General features: G+C 40.5%; 1 protein-coding gene across 1 annotated transcript in view; it reads left to right on the top strand.

The window, feature by feature from the left end:
* The window catches only part of LOC126232143 (uncharacterized), a 177,094-nt gene that overhangs the window by 5,692 nt on the left and 145,661 nt on the right, over positions 1 to 25,741 (top strand). Inside the window, exon 2 of the mRNA XM_049942448.1 lies at positions 18,185 to 18,349. The gene's annotated coding sequence lies outside the window, so the exon portion shown is untranslated. The remainder of the gene's footprint in view (positions 1 to 18,184; positions 18,350 to 25,741) is intronic.

Raw genomic sequence — 25,741 nt, 5'->3', positions numbered from 1 at the left:
ATTGTATTCAACGCTTCCACAAGCTAATCGAATTTTCAAAGCCTTCTTAATAATTTCTCGTGAGCACTTTGTCCCTCGCATAGTTTTTTTTCTGCAGGGCCGAGATCTGATCGTCGTTTAAAAAAGGTTTCACAGATGCCGCCATTGTACCAATTTTACCATTCGCACTGTGTAGTTGCTTCTGCAACAAGTGGACTTTACTTTTCAAACTTTCTAGTTCCGTTTCAGTGTCACTCTCAGGAGGTAATCCGACGTCAGAACTGTGAACATCCGGCAAAACTTCTTGAGGAAGTACGCAAACTTGCTCATTGCCTGAAAAGAAATAATATTAATAATAATAACAAAAAATGTTTTGTCGAACGAAAACGCGAGAAATTTAAGTTTCATAAAAAGTTAGTAGTGAATAAGATAGAAAGGTCTGTGTTTAGTTACATATATATATTTAAACAGTACCTGGCTCTGTCTGTGTAGTGTAAGTGCACTCAGGTTCCCTTTGCACACCCCTGTCCTTTGGTGGCTTTCGTCCCTTAATTTGAGGACGATGGCTAAATATAGTGGGTACTACATTAGATTTCAGTTTTTTAACACCATCCTTACAATTTGCTTCAAACTGATCAGGTGTGAAGTGAAGCTAAAAATGACAATCCAAATTACACTGTTAAATATAGTTCAAAACTAATACCTGTAAAGAAGTAAAGCTGGCACTATGAATAACTAACAAAATAAACCTTTTCAAATTTCATGTACATGAAGTACATCCGTATTTGAAGATTTGGTTTTCAGGTTCTGACTCTTATTCAATGGTGATCATAGGCATTCTTGTAAAAATGATGTGGATGTAGCTTTATTAATACTATCAATAACTTTGTTAATGCATTTAGAGCTATTTCTACATAAATATTACTACAAAAATGTATAAAGTGAAAAAAAATTTTTTTGGTTTTCAGATGGAACGGAACCCAGGACCCACATATCATAAATCAAATGCTATACCGACTTTTTCTTATTAAATCTCTTTTTTCTTTTGTTCGTCTTCGTTCGGTGCATCTGTTTGGGGCGGACGTCCTAAAACACCCGTTTATGTTCGTCGTTGACCCATTAACTCAGTTTTTTCTTATTACAGAGGGGAGCTAACCCTCTGACCGAACACACTGATTTACCATGCCGGCGACTGAGGTATACTTGCACTCTCCCATTGTGCTTCGTAATATGTAATTCACATAATTATCTGTTGCAAAGATAAGTTTCCTTATCTCACACAACTTAGCTGTTTCGTATAGAAATGTATCTTTTCTTCCAATACAGTGTAGCCACAGTTTGCGTCCTTTCGCATTCCTTTCGCGCCCTGTGGAATGCGGAAAAGCTTGCTACCTCGGACTGGTTTCGTATAACAATTTACAGCACAGGATTGCGGCATTTTCACTATAGAACAGAGGAAAATGCCACGTTAAGATCTTAATTTAATACACAATGAGTATATATATTTCCAACACCTGTAAATACTAAAATATCGGCTAGTTAATTCAAATTTGCCACTTACGCTCACGTATTGCTTCGGCTCAAAATGGCTGCCTCCCTCCGCTCGCCTCAGCCGACCAATAGCAGCCGCCGATTGTCGGCAATCCGCACATAAAAGGTTGGTGGCGCTCTCTCGCATACCCAAGGTGGCTTCCTCCGACTCCCCCTCCCTGATGATGCCTTCCTCCCCTCCATCTACCCCTCCTACCAACTTTGAAAATCCCCATCCTCCCCCACCCCCGCCCGCCGGGGTGGCCGAGCGGTTCTAGGCGCCTGCTTCAGTGTGGAACGGCGTGACCGCTATGGTCGCAGGTTCGAATCCTCCCTCCGGCATGGGTGTGTGTGATGTCATTAGGATGGTTAGGTTTAAGTAGTTCTAAGTTCTAGGGGACTGATGACCTCAGATGTCAAGTCCCATAGCGCTCAGAGATCATCCACCCCCTGTGCTTTTGCCCCAAGGGCACACAATGGGAAGCGCTCCGTCTCTTTCTGCAGCGGGCAAGAAATACGGGCGCCCTCCTTGCAACAGCGTGAGACGGGAGATCGGAGCGCCTTCCTGCGTCCGTTGAAGCGGCTGGCAGCGGACGGTTCGGGAGAGCGTATTGATGTTTCTGGTTGGTCTTCTGGCATCATGTCTGGTTCCACTATGTAGATCTTATGTAGAAAAGTACTGATACTACCCCACGTTATCCAAAATTTATCTAGTGCTCGGTATTGAGCATGCATTTGTTAGAGCTCTGCTACTTTAAGTATCAATAGCAACAACAGCATCCATTTGTAAGCCTAGGGACCGATGTCCTCAGCAGTTTGGTCCCTTAGGAATTCACATGCCTTTGAAGTGACGTTAAGAGAGAGCAATAATCTCTCTTTTTCTATTAAGTGATTTTTGATTGTAGAACACAAGTGAAGTTGTCCAAACGTTTGTGTTTGAAATTATTAATTACCTTACAGCTGTTGATCTACATTGCTGTCCTTACGTTAAAATCCTAAGGGACCAAACTGCTGAGGACATCGGTCCCTAGGCTTACAAATGGATGCTGTTGTTGCTATTGATACTTAAAGTAGCAGAGCTCTAACAAATGCATGCTCAATACCGAGCACTACATAAATTTTGGATAACGTGGGGTAGTATCAGTACTTTTCTACATAAGATCTACATAGTGGAACCAGACATGATGCCAGAAGACCAACCAGAAACATCACTTCCAGTCCTTTGGGGTAATACCAGAATCATCGAATGCTATATGGTTTAAAAAATGCATCAGTCACATTTCAAAGATTTCTGTGCGGGGTTCTAAGGGGTTTAAAGTTATGGAAATGCATAGAGCACCTTGACATCATCACGGTGTTTTCAAATGACATGCAGGAGCGTGTGCAATAGTTAAGGAAAATTCTTAGGAGATTATTACCTGCACTTATACCTTGAGTGTTGAGAAGTGTCATTCACTTTGGAAGAAGTAAGTATTTTGAGATATGATTATTTGGGAAGGGGTGAAGATGGGTCTTAGGTTGATTCAGGCAGTGATTGATTTTCCGACACACCAGACAAATAAGGATTAAGGAGTTACCGTCGGTTTTGGGACTAGATAATTATTATTCCAAATATGTATAGAGGTCGGCAGATATTTCACAACAGTTTACACATCAGTTAATAAGTGGTATGAAATTTCCTACTCTAATTCCCTCAGCATCACCCGACTTAATTCGACTACATTCCATTGTCCTCGTTTTGCTTTTGTTGATGTTCATCTTATACCCTCCTTTAAAGACACTGTCCATTCCGTTCAACTGCTCTTCCAAGTCTCTTGCTGTCTCTGACAGAATTACAATGTCATCGGCGAACCTCAAAGTTTTTATTTCTTCTCCATGGATTTTAATTCCTACTCCGAACTTTTCTTTTGTTTCCTTTATTGCTTGCTCAATATACAGATTGAATAGCATCGGGGAGAGGCTACAACCCTGTCTCACTCCCTTCCCAACCACTGCTTCCCTTTCATGTCCTTCGACTCTTATAACTGCCATCTGGTTTCTGTTTGAAGGTTATAAGGATTATTATTTAAGCATTCTAAAACGGTGTTTAACGAGTATTAGTAGCTATAAAACAATGATAGGTGCTGGAAGCAAATCCCAGCAAATCGTTAACAATTCTATTAGGTTCTGGGTTCAAATTGGCATCCAATGCAAAACTTTATGGAATGTCATTTCAAGATTTCTACCTGTTGTATGGTGTTGTGATCAACTGCTGTAGGGAGCTCAGGCGTGCATCAGAATGTCATTAACTCAACAGCAATTCATTTGTATTAACTGGACCACTATCGCAGCATTCGGCACCTGTCGTCTGCCAGTTGCCAGTGTGTGCACGGTCCCTCAGCAGGGCCGGCTGTAGTGAGCCACCCTCACATGGATACGCCAGCCAGCTCACACTCTGCTCTCTCTGTATGTGCAGCACACCAGCCGTCACCGCCACTACCGCCACTGCCACCATCACCACTGACGCCACCACCGCCACCGCCACCACCACCACTGCCAACGCACCCCGCCAGACACCTGCTGCAGCTGCACTTCCCACATCTCCTCCACCTGGAGAAACCACTGTCTCTCACATGCGGTGAGTTCCCTCACTACACACACATGCACGCACTGTTTAGCACTACATTGTACACAAGGTAGAAAAACAGAGAAAGGAAATGTAAAGGATCAGTCTAGATTCAGTGAGGGTCAGGAAAATGAAATGGAAAGAAAATCATAATATATGGTCAGATGAATAATGGGGCGGTATCCACAGAATGAGGAAGTTCTATTATAAGAGAAAGGTCAATTAAAAATGGGTTGGTAGGGAAAACAGTGATCTATTGTGAACATTTCAGTCATATATTCCCATCAGAACCAGTAAACCAATCCAACAATAACTCTGGCATGTAAGGCGACTTCACACACGGAAAATCCAGTCACAGAGAGGGATTATGAGAGCACTTGATGCGTAACGCTTGAAAGGTGGCTACACTGAGCCACAGCGCCAGAGATCGCTAGAGAGCATTGTTCCGCCGCCTCCACGGGCAGTGATTATTGAGATGTCGTAGTGGGCAGTGCTTGTCCAGGACTCGTAGTAGTCAGTTCGTGTTCAGATGTGCTAGTAGGGAGTGCTTGCTGAGATGTGATACTGAAAAGTTCTTGTTGAGATGTGGTAATAGCGAGTCGGTGTGGAGATATATTGTAATGATTAGAGTGATTTTGGTCAATATATGAAGGTAACGAAACTTGATTTATTTTTCATTAATTCCATGTTTTAAATAATGCGTCATTACAGGTTCAGTCAACAAAGCATCTGGCTTGTGTTCTTGTATTAGAGTGTAATTCTGGTTTTCTTGAGTAATTATGGTATTTTTATTTTCTTTAATTAATTCAGTATAAATGATATTTAAAATTTCTTGTGTTATTGAAGAAGAACCGTGCCAGATGCGTACGTTGAGTCATACTTCCACACACAGAACAGTTATACTTGTGCTTTGGTTTCGTAGGTTTTATAGTTGCTGGGGACTTAATTAATTAATTAATTGTGTTAATGAAAATTTCCATTTCATTCTTTGCTGTTGTTCTATGCAGTCAGATAGCGTAATAATAATAGTCAGGGCCAACCGTTACGAGACTTCGTAAACGGACAGACAGCTACTAAAGCAAAAATTAAAATTATTTGCATTCAATAATAATTAAGCCCCCATGCACGTGGCGACCGCTGCTTCGGATCGTCCCTTGGAATTCTTCTGATTGTAGAAATAGTAGACAGTAGGATTGTTGTAGTAATTTGTAGTTTAGTAATTGTAGTCTATATTGCATGTGTAGATTTGGTAATTGTCATTCTTCTAATGGTATTTTTTTTGCAAAATTTCATTTCTGTTGTCTTGTCTACGGGTTTGACAATTAGTGCAATTATTTCAATTGTTCGATTAATAGTGTTTGAGGGAGACATTTCGTGTGAATGGTATTGTTGGAGATAAAGTGTCATTGTGTGTAATTTTCATATAGTGACGAGTTTTGTACATTTTGTAAATGATTACGCGATCGATGAAAAAGATAAAAATGATGGATAGTCCGAATGACGAAATTGTTGACATGGTGAACTCGCCAACACAGGAGAACAGTATGATGAATAATGAAGTGGAAAACAATGTAATAAGTCGGGAAAATAGTCCGGAACCATTTCTAAATTTTTCTCAATTAGAAAATTCACAGAATACGAGATTAACGATAGAAGATTCTGAAATAGTATCGAACACAGATAGCTTTACAGCTATGACGAAAGAAGTTGGTTTCGCGGGAAATGTTAGGGGCGAAAAGAATTTCGAACCGGCTATTATGGAGCAGTTGATGGGTGCAATATTAAATCTGGGATCACAAATGGGAGCAATGGAAACACGGATGGGAACAATGGAAACACGGTTAGGATCTGAATTTAAAACAGAGATGGGAACTTTGCGATCTGAAATTAAAACTGATATAGGAACTATTAAAACTGATATGGGAACAATGGAAACACGTTTTGACTCACTGGGATCACAGTTAGGATCTGAATTAAAAACAATGGAAACACGGTTAGATTCGCGAATAGGGACATGTTTCAAAAACATGAAGGATGAATTAAAGAAAGAGATTAGAGAGGAAGTACAACCGATTTTGAATGCTCACAATAATAGATTAATTGCAGTAGAGATTAGACAAAGGGAACAGGATAGAGAACAGGAAGAAAGAGATCGCGTGATAGTACAAAAATTTTCAGAGTTAAATTTACAACGTGCACACGATAAGGAAGAAATATTTGAGAGAATCGAGGAATCCGTACCAAATGACAGAATAAATAATCTAACACAACAATATGAACAGTTAACTACCAAATGTGTCAACACTGAAACCCGAGTCGCGACACTTACGGAAGACGTAAGTAAACAGAAAGAAAAAATAGGTGACTTATCGGAAAGAGTTGAGGAGATTTCTGATAAATTGACAAATCTTAGTTTACATGGGGACAGATATTCAGATGATACAGCTCCATCGCCATTTGCGGAAACTGAAGAGTACCAGAACATAAATAAACATGTTGAAAATCAGGGAAAATTTAATGAACGCGTTACAAGGGAAGTTGAGGCATTACGGAAGCAAGTCAAACAAATTGAAGGCGAAATCGTAGGAAAAGACAGCAAAAGAAATTTGGAATCACAGATAGCAGAGGGGTTTGAAGAAAATAATTTGTTTCATTTACGGGATGCAACAAGAGAGCGCCAGGCGCGCGAACTTGACAATAATCGACATTCAAACTGGGACAGACGCGGTAGGTCTTTGTCGCCACGAGGCGAAAACTTTGACTATAAACACTTTTTGACTGTTCGGAAATTTAAGATCTTCCGCAATTCTAAGAATGACATACATCCATGTGCATGGTTAGATCAATTTATGTACGCACTTCCACCAAATTGGCCACTAAGTCACAAACTGAAATTTATGTGCAGCTATTAATGTCCTCAGGGGATTCACTACACTAAGTGAATATGTGCCGTAGCGCTCACAGGGCCCCGAGCTGTAGTGGTGCTATTTCCCTTTTAGTTTTCTGCACCGCTGCCTACTCTTTCACTATTCTTTGTATCTATAAAAACAACTCTTCTACTATCAATCTATCTAGACAGTAGGTAAAGAATAACCGGATTTGACTGTTTTACCCAAAGGTGACTTTGGAAATTACCGTTTGGACTTACTATATTTTCTGCAGCATTCATAGTTTAAACGAAATTTTACCTGTTTATCTTCGTGACAATATTACTTCATATGTTGACGATATTCTTATTGCTAAACGTTCTTGGAGTGAGCACAACAAAATTTTGGATTCATTATTACGTATTTTTGCACGAGTTGGCATTACAGTGAACTTGGAAAAATCTGAATTTGGTCGTTCACAGGTGAAATTTCTCGGTCACATTATTTCTACACAAGGTATTCTTCCTGATCCAGAGAAACTAGACGCTATTCGTAATTATGCTGTTCCTTCCACAAAACGTGATGTTCGTAGTTTCCTTGGTGTATGTAATTTTCTTAGACGCTTTGTTAGATTGGATGATTTGGCCACACCTCGTTTACACATTTCAGTTATGCGCACTTTGGTCCCAGAAAATGCTTTCATAAATTACGAGAAAATTGCTACTTCAGTAATATGGAAAAACGTATTCGATCTGTTCTTGCCAAATGAAAATTATGTCAACAGGCAACGTTAAAATTTTTGTGGAATGACATACTTTAGAGAAACCAACAGCTACATGTAAACATGCGGAGAGTACAAGGATACCGCGCTGTGTTTTGGCGGCGGCACATACTCAAAGCAACAGTCAGTCTGCGCGCCGCACAAGGCAGTAGTTGACCGCAAACAATCACTTCCTACGTCACGCGCCTACAGCTGATCGAGCGCTCAGTGCGAATGCACTGACAGACGTAAACAAATACACAGTCTAATTTCTCCGACTAAATTCTGTATAAAGCTATGGTGACTTTATAAATTATGTTCTTAACGTTCAGTATTTTTCAGGATACGGTTGTGTAAAGTATTTAAGACCCTCAGGTAAATTCTGTGCGTGTCCGACGTTAAGACGACTTACTATGGAGAAAATTTCAGGAAGAATGTAATTTCGAAGAAAAAAGTAATAAACTAAAAAGGGTAACTATTAATTGAGTTATTTTTCAGGTAACATAATTCCACTTAGGTACGTATTTTAGATGTAATTTGCTGCTCGCGATTACGTGATTCATACTTTGTGCTAAATTTCATGTTCTATGACTTTACTTGTGAAGCGACGTGCTTGTGTACATTTACTGATTTTGACAATGTTTTATTAATGAACAGTGTTATTACTTGCGTATATTATGCATCGCTTGGCTGTTATGCTCTTTCACTGATGTCATATTTTTTTTATTATGTGCCTGCTGTGCTTATTTATTTAAATTGTAATTGACAACTGATTAATTGTGCTGACTGTGGTTATGTATGTAAGTTATACTTTGTGATTTATCTGCTTGCGCCTTCATATTTACTTATTAAGATTACATATGAACATTTATTTGCTTATGCTGATATGATGATAATGACCTGTTTATTATGTAAGATACATATTTGCTGCTTTGCGTATGTATTGCATATTTACACATTTCTGTTTGTTGTCACAACTACTCTTCAATTTAGTATATAGAAATGCTGATATACTGTGTACAAATATAGAGTTTAGGTTACACTGTGGTATTAATTACAGATTGTTTGCTTGGCAGAGCCTCGTTGTAGGGATTGTGCTGCATCCACTTGTTGACATTCTGTTCTCTACTGCTATATTTACTCGCTATTGCATGTTTTGCTTACGCTCAGTGCCTTATATTTTTAAGATAAGAAAATGAACTGCTATAATTCGACGACCAACATTAGTACAAGAAACTTCATAGAAGTCACATGAGCTAGAGGTTTTATGGAAGCTGTATAAATTTATGCTAATAGGAAGGAAGCTAACGACATGACATACCAACACTAGGGTTAGACCATTGATAGTTATTACACTGCATTCTTCGTGAGCGATTGAAATAGGAAGTGACACTTGACACAAAAAATACTCCACATGTTTGCTTCTGCCATGATTCTTGAAGTGGTGTACACACTGTGTAATATTATGATCATTCACACTCCGTAATCGTACTTAATTACTGAGAGTTATTCGAACTAAAGTCTGTTAGAGGTCATGTATGCATTTCTTTTATTTAATGATGGACAAGGAACCAAAATGTATCTTATAATTTACAATGAGTAGAAAATTTGGGTCAGATGGATTAAACAGAGGTTGTGTGTGGACACTGTGTCTTCGGATTGTATGGGATGATGAAGTTTGCACTAGGATTTTGTCTGTACTTGTTCGAGGAGACTGACTAGAGGAAAGAGTTGTTATGGAAGTGAAATGATATTGGTGCTGAGGTTTATATATATCGACATAGTGAAGAGGTATTATTGAAGTATTAAGATTAAGTGATGATTATTGGAGTTTTCGTGGACAAGAGGTAAGGTAAATGATATTGATGATAAGGTTTATATGTATCGACGTATTGAAGAGGTATTAGTGAAGTATTGAGATTATGCTGATGATTATTGGAGTTTTGGTGGATAAGAGGTAAAGTAAGTGAGGAGCATATTTATTTTGTTGGTCCATATGGAACAAGGAGGATGAAGATGGCAGACTAGAACACTCAAGTAGAAGGAAGATTGTCTACACACACACTTTGTCAAATCACAAAGCAGTATATACTTTTTTTTGAGAGAGGAAGCATTTGCATATCTTGGTACACTGACAGTTGTTCAGCAACCGTACATTTTGATCTGGCTTGGCAAACATTGGTCTTGTCATGATGACTATGACGTTGACTTAACTATTATTGACTGTTATACATTGCTGCCACTACTACTTGGTACACATGATGAACATCAAATCTTGGACAGAGTTACATTTACACAGTTAACACTATTCAATTACACAGTAGTACTTAATGTGGATGAAAGATGAGTGAGTGTGTTTTGTGTGTTTTCCTTTCCTAATCCTACCCACCTATCTCCTAAATATTATTTTATTTTTCGGTAGTGGCTTGCACTGACACCCATAAATATTATAGGTTTACTGGTATTTGTGTATTGTAATAGTTAATAGGACAATTATTTGATATCATTTGTGTGTTTGTTATGATTTGTATGTTTAGTGTAAAAGCATTGTATGTGTATTCAAACTATTGTTCATGCCTGAACTGTCTGATTAGTGATGGTGCTGCACTTTTCAACATGATGTGTGACATTTAGTCATGTTTAATTTCTGCTGATGAACTGTGTGATCAGTGATTGTAAAAATTATGGACTGTTACTTGTACCTTTTCTACATGATTGGTGCCATTAGGACATGTTTAATTTCTGCTTATAAACTCTGATGAACAGTGTGATCAGTGATAGTGAATTTTATGGAACTGCTTCTGCTGAGAAATGTGACTTGTTGCTGTGTGTACCTGCTCAACATTGCTGGGTACCACTGATGGACTGTTTCTACCGAAAAGATGTCACCTGTCGCTGACTGCACCTGCTCAACATTGCTGGGTGCCACTGATGGACTGCTTCTACCGAAATGATGTCACTTGTTGCTGTGTGCACCTGCTCAACATTGCTGGTGCCACTAATGGAACTGCTTATACTGAAATGGTGTTACTTGTTGATGTCTGCACCTGCTCAACATTGCTGGGTGCCACTGATGGATTGCTTCTACTGAAAAGATGTCACCTGTTGATGTCTGCACCTGCTCAACATTGCTGGTGCCACTAATGGAACTGCTTATACTGAAATGGTGTTACTTGTTGGTGTCTGCACCTATTCAACATTACTGGGTGCCACTGATGGACTGCTTCTACTGAAAAGATGTCACCTGTTGATGTCTGCACCTGCTCAACATTGCTGGGTGTCACTGATGGACTGCTTCTACTGAAATGGTGTCACTTGTTGCTGTAGCACCTGTTCAACATTGCTGGGTGCCACTGATGGACTGCTTCTACTGAAAAGATGTCACCTGTTGATATCTGCACCTGTTCAACATTGCTGGTGCCACTAATGGAACTGCTTCTACTGAAAAAATGTCACTTGTTGGTTTTTGCACCTGTTGACCATTGCTGGGTGCTACTGCTGGAACTGTCAACTGCTTATTCTTGGGCTATGGAAAGCGTTTATGTGAATATTTGTATAAACTGATTTTTTGTGTATTACTGTTTGTGAAAAGTTATGAGACTCTTACCTGCACATATTCGTCATTGCTGACGCTATTGATTGAATTGTTTAACCACATAATACTTGTGTAAACTATTATGTAAAGTCACATGTATGAAAGAATTTGTATTGCTTACTGTATTTTATATATTAGGTTATTGAAAGGTCAGTGCAAAGCCAAAATTTTATCTAGTTATATGATATTTACGTATTAATATTATCTTTTATTTTTGTCTGTATTTTTTTGACGAATTTGGTGGTATTTTCACCACCAATGCTGGCAAAAATACCATCAAATTCTAGCCGTGGAGGAAGGGCATATGAAAGGTGGCTACACTGAGCCACAGCGCCAGAGATCGCTAGAGAGCATTGTTCCGCCGCCTCCACGAGCAGTGATTATTGAGATGTCGTAGTGGGCAGTGCTTGTCCAGGACTCGTAGTAGTCAGTTCGTGTTCAGATGTGCTAGTAGGGAGTGCATGCTGAGATGTGATACTGAAAAGTTCTTGTTGAGATGTGGTAATAGCGAGCTGGTGTGGAGATATATTGTAATGATTAGAGTGATTTTGGTCAATATATGATGGTAACGAAACTTGATTTATTTTTCATTAATTCCATGTTTTAAATAATTCGTCATTACAGGTTCAGTCAACAAAGCATCTGGCTTGTGTTCTTGTATTAGAGTGTAATTCTGGTTTTCTTGAGTAATTATGGTATTTTTATTTTCTTTAATTAATTCAGTATAAATGATATTTAAAATTTCTTGTGTTATTGAAGAAGAACCGTGCCAGATGCGTACATTGAGTCATACTTCCACACACAGAACAGTTATACTTGTGCTTTGGTTTCGTAGGTTTTATAGTTGCTGGGGACTTAATTAATTAATTAATTGTGTTAATGAAAATTTCTATTTCATTCTTTGCTGTTGTTCTATGCAGTCAGATAGCGTAATAATAATAGTCAGGGCCAACCGTTACGAGACTTCGTAAACGGACAGACAGCTACTAAAGCAAAAATTAAAATTATTTGCATTTTATTATAATTAAGCCCCCATGCACACTGTATGTAAAGAGACATAAGCATCTAAAAATCATGGTGTATTGGAATGCAGTAGCAGGGGACGAGTAAAGACAGATTTATTTATGAGACAATTTAGGGTCGTTGGTAGAAACAAAAGAGGAGAAAGGATCCTAGACCCCTGGATTAAACTTGTGCTAGTAACAAGAATTACTCTGTTCAAGAATCAAAACAAAAGCAGTAGTCGGCAGAGGTGGTCTCTTAAGCCTGAGCTCCTCAGGGTTTGGACCAACATGATTGTACCACTTTATTTTGCTATAACAGGTAGTCAAAGTAACAACAGATATGCAAAGCAGAAACTCTGCCAACTTTAGATCATATTTCTGTCTGTCAACACAGAGTGCTGAGATCCCATCATTTATTTCTGGGAAGAGGGGGTGCAGGGTCGGACTCTTCACCACAGAGCAGCATTTGCATCCAAAGTCTCCAGTTATTTGTTGGATGTAGTACAATCTTTGTCTTTGTCTACAGTTTTTACTCTCTGCTGCTTCCACCAGTACCATGGCAGTTATTCCCTGATGTCTTCAGATATATCCCACTTTCCACAGCTCCTTTCTTATCAATTCACCTAATTCTCAACATCCTTTTATTGCATCCCAATTTGAATGCTCCAAGTCACTTCTCTTCCTGTATCTCCCATAATCCATTATTCATTTTCATACAATACTGTGCTCGAAATGTACATTTTCAGATATTCTATCACAAAATTGAGGCCTATTTTTGGCAGCAGTAGCGTTGTTTTGCCTGGAATGATCTGTTTTCCTCTGTTACATTACTTCATATAACAATCTCGCTCTGTCCCTCAGTGTAAATTGGCTTCCCAGGTAGCAGAATCACTCAAATTCATTTACTTTGTGGTCCCTAATTTTGACGTTAAGTTTGACACTGATGATATTTCTGTTACTCCCCAATATTTCCGTCTTTCTTTAGTTTAAATCATAATTCTGTGCTCATCCAACTGTTTATTGCATTCAGCCACTTGGGTACTTCTTCCTGACTTTCAGTGAACATGGAAATAACACCAGTGAATTTTATCAATGTAATACCTTCACCCTCAATTTTAATTAAATTCCTGGAAGTTTATTAAATTACGCGAACGATTCCTTGATGTTCAAACTGAACCCTTGGGGATACTAATTCGGTCCCTGTTTTGCACCTTTTTAATGACAGTATTCCTTGCTTCAGTTTTTGCTGCTCCGTGTTGATTATTGTACATATAGTAATTTATATAATCTGATTGTATTCTATATCTCACTCGTATTTTTTGAGATTTCACACATGTCGCATTACTTTACATTGTCAATCTTTTTAAAGGTGTCCTAATGCAATGAAGGCTGCGTGATTTTCTTTTAACTTTGCTTCCCTTTTGAAGTGTAAGATTAGATCTATCTCTCTGGTGCTTTTACCTTTGTTAAATCCAAACTTACTTTCTTGTACATATTAATCGTGTCAGCAATTAGGATTCATAAGCTATTTAGCTCATTGTGAGAAATCGTTCGTATTTAGTGGTCCTTACCCGCATGTCGAGTGTGTAGATGATATTTTTCTGTAAATTTGTTGCTATGTCTATAGTCCCATAGATTCTACAGATGAATTTGAATAGTTGAACCTTCCTGGCAGATTAAAACTGTGTGCCCGACCGAGACTCGAACTCGGGAGCTTTGCCTTTCGCGGGCAAGTGCTCTACCATCTGAGCCACCGAAGCTCGACTCACGCCCGGTACTCACAGCTTCACTTCTGCCATTCTGGAATTTGAATAGTTGTTTCATTGCAGCCTCCTGCAAGCATCATATAAACTGCAAGGGAATTTATTTAACCATTCGCTTTGTTTTTGCACAAATCGTCCAGAGCTTTGTTAAACTCTGTGTCTAATGACCAGTCCGCTATGTTTTCTAGCTTGACTTTCAGTTTTCCTTTCATCATGTCATCCAATAGTCCCTCACCTCATGGAGGTGCTCAGTGTACTTCTCTCAGCCATCCCTTTCTCTCCCCCCTCCCCCCCTCTCACTCCCTTTCTTTCCTCCCCCCCCCCCCGCCCACCCTGCACTTAGCAGCGGAATTCTTTTCTAACCTCTTACACCCAAACCTGCAGATGTCAGACACTCAGATCAGTACCAAAAGTTGCAGGTCGATAGCTTATCAACAAAAACTGTGGTTTAGTTCGTGCTGTCTGCTGTTGTCCAGCAGAGAGTAGATAAACGCTAATTAAAAGTAACACCAAGACTACAGAGCACTTCACAAGCCTAACAGTGAGTATCTAACGTATGGTGCTTTCATGTGGAAGTTGATAGAGCCTAAGATTCCTGTATCAACGATCATGGGTTCACAATGCAACGACCCTAATTTTTTTTACCGTATTATGTGTGAAAGTGCTATATGGGACGACGCGCTTTTTTTTGGGTCATGTCTTCTAACTGGTTTGATGCGGTCCATCACTAATTCCTCTATTGTGCCAACAACCTCTTCATGACAGAGTAGCACTTGCAACCTATGTCCTCAGTTATTCGCTGTATGTATCCCAATCTCTGTCTTTCTCTGCAGTCCTTGGCCTCTGTAACTCCCTCCGCTACCATGGAAGTCATTCGCCGATTTCTTAGCAGATGTGCTATCATTCTGCCCCTTCACGTTGTCAGAGTTTTCCATATGTTCCTTTCCTCTCCGATTCTACACAGAATGACTTCATTCCTTAGCTTGTCAGTCCACATAATTTTCTTCGCCAGTAGCACCACATCTCAAATGCTTAGATTCTCTATTCCAGTTTTCCCACAGTCCATATTTCACTACCATACAGTCCTGTACTCCATATGTACATTCTTAGCAATTTCTTCCGCAAATTAAGGCCTATGTTTTATATCAGTAGAATTCTCTTGGTCAGGGCTAGTCTGCTTTTGATGTCCTCCTTCGTCCATCCATCTTTGGTTATTTTGCTGCCCAGGTAGCAGAATTCTTTAACTTCATCTGCTTCATGACCATCAATTCTGATGCTAATTCAGTTTCACTCAGGATAGGAATGTCAGCAGCATATCATATCCTTGATATCCTTTCATCTTGAATTTTAATTCCACTCCTGATCCTTTCCTATATTTCATTCCTTCTTCTTTGTACAGATTGAACAGTAGGGTGGAAGACTACATCCCCACCTTACACTCTTTTTAATCCAAGCACTTTGTTCTTGGTCGTTCACTCTTATTATTCCTTCTTGGCTCTTGTACATATTGTATACCACACATCTCTAGCTATAGCTTAGCCCTATTTTTCTCAGAATTTCGAACACTTTGCACCACTTTACATTGTCGAACACTTTGTCCAAGTCATCAAACCCTATTGTCTTGATTTTTCTTTAGTCTTGCTTCCATTATCAACCACAATGTCAAAATTGCCTCTCTAGTGCCTCTACCTTTTCTAAAGCCAAACTAATTGTCATACAGCACATCCTCAATTTTCTTTTCCATTCTTCTGCTGAGCTGATTGTGCGGTAATTCTCGCACTTGTCAGCTCTAACAGTCTTTGTATTGTGTTGATGGTATTTTTCTGAAGTCCTAAGACACATACATTCTACACACCGACGTGAATAGTCGTTTTGTTGCCATTTCTCCAAATGATTTTAGAAATCATGATGGAATTTTATGTATATGATGTGCCTTATTGGATCTTAAGCCTTCCAAAGCTCTCTTATATTCTGATTCTAATACTGGACGTGCTCATGACATGTAAAACGGCTGTTTGGAGTTCACAGCAATGTTCTCTTGGTAGTCCGCTTTCGGTTCATTTCACTGAAAGCAGTAAAGCTGTAGAGTGCTTTAGTAGTTTCACAGAATATACAACCAGAACAGAAAAATAAAGAAACAGTTGCATCGCACATGTGGAAATAACAGCAATAACAATAATCAATATACACAACATAATAACATCAATGATAAGTACATGATGTTCAAGTAACGAAGCAAAACAAGCAGACTGTCAAAAGAACATTGCTACAAACTCCGAAAAGTCTTTGTACACGTCAGGAAAATGTTGTCCCATGTAACAGCTTCGCGCCAACACAGTTGTCACTAGTGGTATTTGAACGTTATACCTTCTCATTCACGCGAGATCTAGGATGCAGTTACTCACCGATATGCTCTTCCCGTGCTCAGTAGCTCTCGTGATACTTTTAACTACCGTTTACACGTGCCCTGTTTCGGTTCATACTCCATCGACATAACAGCTTTTGGCACCGATCTGAGAGCCTGACATCTGGAAGGGTGGGTGTTAGTGTTGTCATCCCTGCATTTAATTTCACAGAAGGATCTTTAGGCTTTTCTATGTGCTGATTGCGTGCATCCTACGATCACTTTTTATTTATTTACCTGAAACTTATTGCAGTCATTCTACTTCATCGTCCCTCGAACTTAGAATTACATTCTTTAGCGACCCGTAATACTTTATTCCTGGCTTTCCCTGACTATTTTAGTACTTCTGTCTTTCATCAATCATTTTATGTATTTTTTCCGTTTGCTCAGATTTCTTCAGAGTTGCCTCCTTGCTCCAACCTTTCACTGTTCAATTTTCGTGTTTCGCGTTGTCAGTGACACCAGCTGCTGAAATTCCAGCTGAGACATTCATTATCGCGTTATCTACAGTCTCACAGAAGTTGAAAAACCCATTTCATTCGTCAGCTCTTCAGTATCCCATTTATCTGCACATTGATTGCTCCTAACAGTTCTTTTCAGTTTGTTCACCACCATAACTAACCGACCCTAGGTCTGCTCGTGCGTACCTCTTACAATTCATCGGATTCTCTGTCTGGGAATGATATAATACAGCTGGAACCTTCCAATTCTTCCAGGTCTGTCTTATACACCAAATATGCACCACCACCTTCCTCCTTAATCTTCTTGATAGCCAGAGACGCTGAGGCGCTGAAGCAATCATACAAATATCACAGAACAGAGAGTGTAGACTTGCAGTAATTCCGCCACACATAGCAGGGGGTCTCTCACACAGGGAGCGGTGTGCACAGAACCAGCTGCGAACTGATGAGCAAGTCCCACAGAGGACTGTTCAGTAATGACTGCACATGGTAAGCCAAATGTCTTGAAATTTTTTCTGGAACTTCTGTCCTACAGATCATATATATTTCAAAAGTGGTTGTAACAATAAGGAAATTTAGAAGTAGCTCAAATTGTTAATCACGATATTTTTCAAAGTTTGGAAGGGCCACTTGTCCTTAACATTTGACTGTCTGTTACCATTATAACAGCTATAAAGACAGACTGACGTACAAATGCCTCTATCTGAAGCACATACTTTGGTCTGTACTGGTCTCAGATGCCACACTTCAGGGATTAGTACCCAACCAGTCCTAGGACGTTTATTATGTATAGTAAAACGACAATATCTAAAAGGGTGCACATGAAATGCGAGGTAGTTAAGTTATGTGGGTCACGTACAAGGAGGCACAATCCAGTTCAGATCATTCGGATACCTTTGAGAACGATAGTACCAGAGCTGGCCTGTACAGTGGGTCTGTAATTAAGTTTCGTGTAAGTGTCAGGCACTGTATGTACATTTTCTTCATGCTTGATTTTGAACTACCTGTTGTGTGGTATGGTGAGCAACTGCTGTGGGGAACTCAGGTGGTGCAACTGAATGTGATTACCGCACTGGTAATTCAATTGTATTTACTGGACCGCTACTCCTGTTGTCGGCGTGTATGAGTGTGTGTGTGCGCTGCAGTGAACCATCCCCAGGACCCCACGAGGACACGCCTGTTCACACTGTGCCTCTCTCTCTCTCTGTGTGTGCAGCCCACCAGCCGCTGCACAGCTGAGGCCCACCACCACCTCCACCACCACCACCACCACCACCGCCGCCACCACCACCACTGCCAGTACAACCCGCCAGACTCCTGCTGCTGCTGCTGCACCGCCCACGACTCCTGCACCTGATGACGCCACTGTCTCTCACTTGCGGTAAGTTCTCACCATACACACACACACACACACACACACACACACACACACGACCATTCTGTGGTAGATAAGATTTAAATGCCGAAAAGCAAAGTGTAAATGCTGAGTCTAGAGTTAATGACGGTCAGCAAAGCGAACTGGCACTAGAATCAGAACAATACAGTCACATGAATAACGGGGCTGTATCGACATGATAGGAGGTTGTATCGTGAGAGAGAGAGTCATTAAGAATAGGTTGGTAGGGAAAATAGTGAGTTATTGTCAACAGTTCAGTGATTTATTCTCATGCAACGAATGTCAGCGATAATTCACGCACATACGCCAACGTCGTACACAGAAAATCTAGTGGCAGGGAGCGACTGTGACTGCACTGAATGTGTAACTCTCTATGTCAAAAGAGATAAACATCTAGCACTCTTGGCATATTGGAATGGTCTAGTAGGGGTCAGATAAACACATGTTTGTGAGACCATTTCGGGTGATTGGCAGGACTGAGACAGGACAAAAAGAAAAACAATTATTTGCCATAAAATTTCCGCTAATAACAACAAATATGCTCGTCAAGCAGCAAAGAGAAGCAAATGTCGGCAGAGCGTCAGGTCGTCAGGGTGTGGACGACTTTGGTCGACCCGCCGCAGTATGGAGTAACAGCCAGTCCCAGTAACAACACACATGCGAAGCAGAAACTCTGCCTGCTGTTGACCATGTTTCTGTCTGTGTGAACAACAAGTTTAGAGCTGTGAGCACCCAGAGTCCACAATTATTTGTCCTGTGCACTCCTATCTCTGTCCTGCCCTACAGGTTTTACCCTCTACAGCTACCTCTAGCACCATGGCACTTGTTCTCTGATGACTTCACATGTAACCTGTTACGCTGACCCTTGTACATGTCACGGTTTTCCACATATTATTATCCTCACCTATTCTGGAGGGACGTTTCAGTGTTCCTCTGGTATGAGTTCACCTAATTTCAACATCCTCCAATAGCACCGATTTAGGATGCTTCGATTTCCTTCTCGTTTTTTCCCGTAATCCACGATTCATTTTCATACAGTACTTTGTTACAAACACACATTCAGAGGTTTCTTCCCCAGTTAAGGACTATCTTTTGTACCAGTAGCTTTGTTTTGCGAGGAATGTCCTGTTTTCGTGTGCTAGATAACTTTTTATAACAACCTCGCCTTGTCCCTAAGTGTAAATACGCTTCGCACATAGCAGAATCCCTGCAATTTGTCAGCTTCGTGGTCCTTAATTCTGATGTAAACTTTGTCATCAATGTTATTTCCGCCACTCCCCAATATTTTCCTCTTTCTTCTGTTCATTAATCCTAATTCAGTGATCATTCGACTGTTTATTACATTCACCAACTCCAGTGATTCTTTCTCACTTTCAGTGAAAGAAATATCGCCAGGAAATTTTATCAATGAAATGCTTTTTACCCTCAGTTTTAATTAAATTCCTGGAAGTTTCTTCAGTTCCACCAACGATTCTTTAGTGTTCAGACTGAATATTTGTGGAGACTACCAGCATCGCTGTCTTTCACCATCTTTAATCAAAGCACCAATTCTTCCTGATTACTGTACATATCCTGTGTTATCTGCTGTTCCCTAAGTCTTATACCTATTTTTTTAAAAAGTTTCGTACACTTTCACTATTTCACATTGTCAAACGTCATTTAAAGATCTACAAATCCAATAAAGATCTCCATTTTGCTTACACATTCCTTCCACTATCAGGTCGAAAGTCTGATAGGCCTCTCTCGATCCTTTACTCCAAATTTAGTGTGCTCGAACAGATCCTCAGTTTTATCTTCGATTCTTCTGCGTGTTATAATTATTCTTGTTAGTAATTTGGATTCATGACCTGTTTAGCTCACTGGGCGAAAGCTGTCGCAATATCGACCCTTGCTCGCCTATGTAGTGTTTGGATGGTGTGTTTCTGGCAGTCTGTTGTTATGACTCCCGTCTCATGGATCCTACAGACAAAATTGAATTGTCATTTGATTTTCACCTTCCCAAATGCTCATGTAAGTTCCGAGGGAACGTTAACTAACCATTCCACCTTGTTTGTGTGCAAGTTTTCCAGAGCTTTGTGAAATTATGAGTGTAATGGCCAGTCCCACACGTTTTCCAATTCGGCTTCCATCTCTTCTTCTGTCACGTTATCTGTTAGTTCCTCCCACTCAAAGAGGTCTTTAACGTACTATGTTCTTCCATCTGCTCTCTCTTGCGCGTTTAACACACTCTTTGTGTAGTCATCCTTGCATTTAATTTCACTGAAGGTTGTTCCGACTTTTGCATGTGCTGAATGCGTCCTTCCTATGTTCCTTTCCTTTTCGATTTCTTCTAATTCTTCCTGCAGTCATCCTACTTTTACTTCCCTCAAATTTCCGACTGATTTCATTTCAACAATGTGACCTCAGACATAGTTCCTGGAGTGGCAGAGAATCGTCCTGACGCATTTATTTGATATTTTCCTGTCGTTACCATTGAACATTCTGAATGGTCGTTAAATAAGGGATGGTATAGATTAGAAGATTTATGTTTCCGAGTGCAGAAAGCTCGTTCCAAGCTGAAACTACAGCCACTTTAACCTTTTACACCGAAAATTATCCCATTTGACCCCCACGGGGTCAAGGAGCGAGCTACATGTGATGGTTGTCCGATACCTCGGGGGTGAAGCATTAACCCTTCAAAGGGCTGACTGTGTTAGATGTAGGCTGAAATCTCGCTGGAAAGAATTTTTTATTTCTTCTGTAGCAAAGTTATCCTCAGGCAGACCCACAACCAGTTAAGAAGTTCTTAGAAAACGTCTCCACATAAGTTTTTTTACTAAATTGATTCAGTGCACTGTAGGTCTAAAAGTGAAAAAACTTATGGATTTGAAAACGTAGTTGCTGTTGTTTCGTCTTCTCCAGAGATAATTTCTAGTTTTTTTTTTTAAAGCAGAAACAAGTGTAGTCACTCAATTGGGGCACTGAATAACTTGTTAACTTGAGTTCGTTATATGTGTGCACCCACTGCTACTTTTCCACACATACTTTCGTGGTAGTCCTGTGACACAACTTAATTATGACTGTGGGGTGCACATTGTCAAAGCCTCCTTTTGTGCAGGAAGGGCACAATATCTCGCCTACTCACGACTGTTTATGGGCGTTTGTGCTATGGGAACATTGTTTTACTCTAGAATATTTTTCTTGTAAGGTTAACATGGTACTACAGCGTACACCTCATTGTTTTCTTTTCTAGGTTTACTGAACTCTACAGCTAAATGTAAGAAATAGCATTAGGAATGTAGTCTCCCAAATTATCTAACGTTATCGAACTTGCATAGTATTCATTAGACTGTTTCATTTTCTTAACACATTTTTTAATGCTTTTTCTTTGGTCATTGATGAGATTTCCTTGTACTGTGTGTTTTTCTGATTGGAAACATTGTGTTATTCGCGCCTTATGAAAAATCTTTTGTAATCGGTGATACACTGTCTTTGGTGATGCCAAGGAACGTATCTGTAACGGAGAGCGCTTTAAGTGAATAGTATTAAAAATAAAGTTATTAAGTTATAATGTAAATAGTGTCTATATCTACATCTACATCCATACTCCGCAAGCCACACGACGGTGTGTGGCAGAGGGTACCTTGAGCACCTCTACCGGTTCTCCCTTCTATTCCAGTCTCGTATTGTTCGTGGAAAGAAGGATTGTCGGTATGCCTCTGTGTGGGCTCTAATCTCTCTGATTTTATCCTCATGGTCTCTTCATGAGATATATGTAGGAGGGAGCAATATACAGCTTCACTACCTCGGTGAAGGTTATGTTCTCGAAACTCCAACAAAAGCCCGTACCGAGCTACTGAGCGTCTCTCTTGCAGAGTCTTCCACTGGAGTTTATCTGTCATCTCCGTAACGCTTTCGCGATTACTAAATGATCCTGTAACGAAGCGCGCTGCTCTCCATTGGATCTTCTCTATCTCTTCTATCAAGCCTATCTGGTACGGATCCCACACTGCTGAGCAGTATTCAAGCAGTGGGCGGACAAGTGTACTGTCCCCTACTTCCTTTGTTTTCGGACTGCATTTCCTTAGGATTCGTCCAATGAATCTCAGTCTGGCATCTGCTTTACCGGCGATTAATTTCATATGGTCATTCCATTTTAAATCACTCCTAATGCCTACTCCCAGATAATTTGTGGAATTATCTGCTTCCAGTTGCTGACCTGCTATATTGTAGCTAAATAATATGGGATCTTTCTTTCTATGTATTCGCAGCACATTACACTTGTCTACATTGAGGTTAAATTGCCATTCCCTGCACCATGCGTCAATTCGTTGTGCTAAAAAAGCGAATCACTCCTGGTGAATGAGCTGCATCTCTACAGCACAAGTTTTACCCATACCACGTGAAACAGTAGCAAGATTTCTGTCAGCTACGAGTCATTTTCTAACTCGTGGTAATATTTTTAAGATAAAGTTTGACACGTTTACCATCTCAGGCGGAAACGGGGGGGATGAAACCTCACCGACTTTGGGAGAAAGTCAGAAACTATATTCGTGTGTTCCACACACGACATGCGGAAGAAGACACAGACGGCCCTCACGCCGCACTTACCAGACGAAATTACTCCCACTGTCTCGAATCCACCCACAGATGTACGGCACGTCGCCAATGGCTTTTATCATTTTGAACAATTTTGATTCCAACTCAGTTATACTCAAACCAGAGTTGGCCGTCGAATATGGTAAAAGTCAGGAACATGCACGTGGAATTAATGAGAAACAAAAGCGGAAACGTGACTGTACAAAAGTAGCCGCACTACGGCTGGAGGGCCATTTGCACAAACATCGGCACCCCTCACCTACCAACGAGTGTGAAGACTACTCGGTAGAGGGCAGTAAACAGGAAAGTAGCAACCAAAGCGAAACTTGAGGCAGTGCACCTGGGTGGTCGGCAGCACGTGAGAATTACGACCTGATAGCAGGCGAGGTTCGTACGCGCTCAAGTGAAGGACATCTGGTGAGTTATCAGACAATTGTTAGCCACAATAACACGAACTCTACTCCCAGTACCTTGCTTCCAATTTTTTTTAATCGTAGCGACGTGCCGTGTGAATGAAGGAATGCTGTAAACTGGCTAAGAGGACAGACAACGTACCACCTGCCAGCAGAGGGAAACAAGACGGGCGGACGCTGGGTGGGTCGCCGCACGCACGCCGGGCACAAGCCGACCACGGGGCTGCGTGTCCGTCGCTGAGGCGGAAAACTGCGAGAGGAACTTCGCAACATGTTTCAGTACATATAGTTACGTGGTACAGTGTGCAAACTGAATAGAAAAAGACGTAAACGCAAGAACATCATATTGTATCGTCCTTAAGCTCTTTTGTGTTAAACGGTGTTTCTTACTGCCTTATTTATTTTTAAGGAAACAGAAATCTAATTTGAAATACATAGGTCAGAAGCACTCTATTTGGTGTTGAAGGAATCTCGGAGGAAAAGCTGGTCCTCACGACAGAACACGTGGTACTTTTCAGTACACTTTATTTCACTTCATTCTGTATGTTGAAACTCTTTTTAACCATAAGGGACTGCACTGATTTCTGCTGTTCTCCGTTACACTCGTCGTCACCCGCTGTATCAGGAATCGCAGCACGGAGCTTCCAGCGCGTGCAGTACTCAGGGGTGGCAGAAGACCAACTTCCCAAACGAGCCTCGGGAACTGAGGCATTGGCCGAGTTACAAGATGTTGAGAAATAAATCGGAAAGCAAACCATCGTGAACACGGAACCTGGAAGGCATCGCTCTCAGCTGAGTTAGTTTGTGTGCAAACATGGTCTTTCAGATGAAGTGCTAAAAATTAAAAAAAAATTAGAAATAAAAAAAATAAAAAAATTATACGCGAAAATAGCGCAGCGACTCTGTGACAGGTATGGGGGAGGCGTCGTGGCCAGACCTCGGAATGGTTAAAAAATTAAATGAAAGAAAAGGGGTTAAGGGCGCGAGTTTCTAGTCTGCATGTAGTGGATTCGAATACCGCAACTCGCATGAATTTTAATTCGTGGCAATAGTTGCTAGTTAAGAAAAAGTTGAAATGATTCTTGCTACATATGCTGAAGGTCTGGGTTCGTTTCTCACATCCAGCAATCATTTTTAACAAGCATAAGCAGCATCTCTCCCACCTCTGGTAGCCTGGAAGAGAGTCGCTACAGGTTGGGCCCTGACAGAGGCGGAAGTCACGCCGGGTCGAAACTCTGTCACCAGTCACCTTTCTTAAGCGATATTTTTTTAAATCATTGAGCCAATTGCTGTACAAGGCCGCAGCGCACTTGACTCTTACTGTATTCGAGCCTGAGACGTGGAAAATATTGACGATGGACTGGAATTCGAACTCAGATCTCCCTTTTCGTCACGTTTGATCACTTTCTGATGATGCATTTCCACTGCTTCATTGTCTCCACTTGTCTGCAAAGTCATAAAGACATTCACAAGAGACACATCCCTGGGTTCGAATCGTGGCATGTCACTTTAAGTTGCAGCATGAGCTCAGCAAAATACATGTGAGAAATTATTCCGATTTTACCGATTCTCTGGGCTTTGTTGACAATAATGGTAGTACTGGTTTCGAGTCCCAAGTCAGATGGGCAGCTTTTCGTCCTGTCATGTCAGTTTGAAACATGCCACTCCTAGCTACTGGTGAAAGAGAATATAGTACAGTCAACGTATCTTTGTATGTAGTCAACAAGGATGTGTCTAGGGTTCCATTCCTAGTCGGCAGAAAATTTTCATCATTGAATTTAAAATTATGACATGTCCACATTTCGCTGCTCAACGTCTACGCGTGACTAGAAGTCAGTGTGGATAGGTGTTGGTTTCGAATGCCCATAACACAAAACACTTTCGTCTCCTGGTTTCAGTTTGTCATCTCATTGCTGGTTAAAAATGACGGTTTCTAACGTTTGATTGCGCTTAGTTAAACATCCGATCAAGTGCTGCGTTCGAATATCCGGGAAACACAAAACTTTATGGCAGATCATTTCGAGTTTCAACTTGCACATTCTTTGTTACTTGTGACTGAAACCGTACTTGAGATATTCCTTCTTTACTTGTTAGATTGCATTCCCGGATAGTAGCGCAGTAAGAAAACTTTCGTCGTGTCATTTGAAGGAGGAAGCTGCTTTCTGAAGTTTCATTTATTGCAATAAATGAGTTTGGAAGCGTAATGGCTGTGTAATCTCGAATAACACGTTTTCTGGTATTTGCATTATCGAAGTGTCAGTTTGTCAGTTTGCATGTAAACTGATAATCACACAGAGCAGTTGCCTCTTGTGGCCTCATGCAGTGAACATTTTGTACAGGCAAAGACTGTACCGAAAACAGAGCAGAGGAACAATGTTATGAGGAC

This window comes from Schistocerca nitens, unplaced genomic scaffold, assembly GCF_023898315.1.
Source record: "Schistocerca nitens isolate TAMUIC-IGC-003100 unplaced genomic scaffold, iqSchNite1.1 HiC_scaffold_451, whole genome shotgun sequence".
Classification (NCBI taxonomy): Eukaryota; Metazoa; Arthropoda; class Insecta; order Orthoptera; family Acrididae; genus Schistocerca; species Schistocerca nitens.
This window is presented reverse-complemented; position numbering and strand designations above follow the sequence as displayed.